The sequence below is a fragment of the Rattus rattus genome, chromosome 13, assembly GCF_011064425.1.
Source record: "Rattus rattus isolate New Zealand chromosome 13, Rrattus_CSIRO_v1, whole genome shotgun sequence".
Classification (NCBI taxonomy): Eukaryota; Metazoa; Chordata; class Mammalia; order Rodentia; family Muridae; genus Rattus; species Rattus rattus.
The window spans coordinates 71269860-71272581 of NC_046166.1; the positions used below are offsets into that span (position 1 = coordinate 71269860).

A 2722-nucleotide genomic window follows, 5' to 3' on the forward strand; every position below is an offset into this window, starting at 1 on the left:
GGAACAACCAGGACACTTTTAAGAGGAGCTTGCAGAGGCTGTTGGGCGGGGCATCTTGGGGTACCCCCTCATCTAACAATCTAATAGTGTGATGGGCCAATGCCCATCTGGATGTTTAATATGCTGCCAAAAATGGAGGCACACAGTTTCCATCTCTATGACCTAAAGCTTCACATGCTGATGCCTGGCTTTCACACCTCACACACGGCAATCTCCAGCACCGATTAGTAGTTCCCTCAAAGGTGATGTTTTGACTTCAGCAGAGAAAGGATTTGGAGACAAGCACTCTCCCTAGAGCTTTGGCACCACACAGCCCACCATCTTTAACTTGAATAGGTAGGACCAGGGGCTGGACAACTACGACTTATTTCCACGCCCACAGTTCCTAAGTAAATATTGCTAACTCTACAAGGGCCAGGATCCTGAAGGCAGAAATCCCAGGGGAGGGGCCTAAGGCTCAGCGGAGGGTGTGGTAGGGGTGAGGCTGGGAGATCAAGATGGGAGGGAACATTTTTCTGCATCTGAATAGGCCATGGTCTGAAGGTTCAGTAGCATTATTTCCGTCAGGTCAAAAAGCTCTTTATTTGCATAGGCAGTTCTCTGCCTTCTCTGGGGGCCAACCAATCTCTCTCACGCGCCGGGGTTCCCACAGGCCTATCTCCTTCCCTTCTTCTACAGCCGGGCACTTAGGTGCCCAGAACCCCCCAACCTGAACCCAAACAGGTGCCAGCAACTGTGCAGCATTCGCTGCAGGGAGCTGGCCAGCTGCTGGCCCCGCGAGAACCTGGGGTATGGTTCCGTGTTCCCACCCGTGTTCTCGGCGGATTGCAGCACTGCTCATCTTGGGAATATAGCGATTAATCCAGCCGCAGGTTTCCAGATAAGTGACTGTGATGGAGACTGTTGGCGAGAAAATAGACAATTATCCGCTGTTAGCTTTACATAAAGATCGCATTAACTCAAATTAGTTATCAGACAAAAGAGCGTCGGCAAGCGCGCCCTGCCCGCCCGCGCCCTGCACGCGGGCACCTCGGGGTGCAACCGGGCAAAGCGTGGGGCTGGGCTGAGGCCTCGAGACGTGGGGCGGGGAGTGGGAGGACACGGGGGAGGGGAGGGCTCTAGGCTGATGTTACTCGTGCTGTGCTGGCCTAGATGGCGCGGGGGGGTAATAGGGGCAGCCTAGGAGGCCAGATCAGCCGTCCCCTGAATTACAGTAGTCCCATCTCAGTCTGTCCTACGCTGGTCCCTTCTGCAAGCTCTACACTGGGAGCCAGCCTGTCCCCGCGGCCTGTAGTCCTTTCGTCTCTGGCAGTAAAGTCGTTAATTCACACAGGCAGAGGTGGCTCTCCAGGCTCGCCATTGCCCCGCCGGTGCACTGGATCACCTGGTGATCTGGTCCTGCGGGGCTACCGACCACTATTCTCTGCCCCTGCACCCTCCGCCCCTGCCCACAGCACTTTGTTAAGGTCGCTCCCCTTAATACTCGTAGAGAAGAAAGATGAAGACACGCTGAGGGGGATAGGGCCAGGGCGAGGGTGGGGGTGGGGGCTGAGAGCGGCCTGCGGTAGGATCACGTCAGTGAATGCGGCCTCGATTACCGAAGTTGCGCACTGTCCGCGTACTGCGCATCTTCGCTACCCTCGTTCTCCTGTACCCGGGTTAGCGTGGACACCGACTTTCACGAGCAGGATGGATTTCGCGGACCGCTGTCGGCGGGAACAAACGCAGCGCCCAACATCCCAACGGGCTGCAGCGCCCAGCGGGGTCCCCACTGCCGCAGGCGCGCACTGGCGGTGGCGCTCGCGCCCGGCCGGCCTCCCCGGCCCCAGGGTCCCCGGCCCCGCTGAATAGGGCGGATAATGACCCCCGGTTCCCAAGGCAGGCTCTCTGCTGCCTGGTGAGCCTTGGATTTGTGTGGTCCAAGCCTTTCCCAGCTTGTCCCATTCTGTCACCGGGATAAGGAGCTCCCTCGGCTCGTTTGCACCTGCGTCGCTTTTGGCTCCTTCAGGAATGCGCTGAAGCTTGTAATCAGCTTTGTGAAGCCATTGAGTGCACGGCTGAGTGAAACTTCCAAAGCTCGAGGAAAACTGGCCGGCTGAATAGGAGCCAGCATGGGGCTGCTCTCCAAGCCTCCGCGCTGCCAAATTCCAGCAGAGCGCCTCACAATCGCCTTCCCCACACTGAGAAAAGTGAGAAAAGAAAAGGGAAAATACCAGTCACCGGGGTTAGCTGTTTGTTCCCAGATTAATGGCAAGCGGCTCCCTCCTACTCCACCCCCTCCACAAAGCTCACCAGTTCAGGAAATATGACAGAGGGGAGGGCAGTTATTAATAGCTCCCCAACTGATGTCACCCCCGGGCGGGGGTCTTCTGGGGCTCTGGAGGGGTCCTCCATTCCCAGTTGTTGAGCTGAGCTCCAGCATCCACGTGTGCCTTAGGCCTAGCAGTCGAAGTGCATCTTTGCTTGAGTAGAGCTGTGGGTGACACCATAGAGAATCCCTAACCAGGAAGGAATCACTAAGCACCCGGCTCCTTCATGCAGACCCAGCAGAGGCCCTGCCCTCCTGGCCCCTTAGCAACAGGTTCCTGGGCCTCTCTTTTGAGGAGCGTTCTTACTTCCAAGACTCTGTAGTGCTGTTTCTTGGTGACCCCAGTAAGAGGGGTGCCTGCAGGGTGGCAGCCACTACAGGAGCTTCCCCTTCTGCTGGAGGCCTCTGTGCTGT

At 57.3% G+C, this 2722-nt stretch overlaps 1 pseudogene; it reads right to left on the reverse strand.

Annotated features, from left to right (window-relative positions):
* Positions 1 to 724: 724 nt before the first annotated feature.
* LOC116914763 lies at positions 725 to 2501 on the reverse strand (annotated as a pseudogene).
* Between the last annotated feature and the right edge of the window lie 221 nt (positions 2502 to 2722).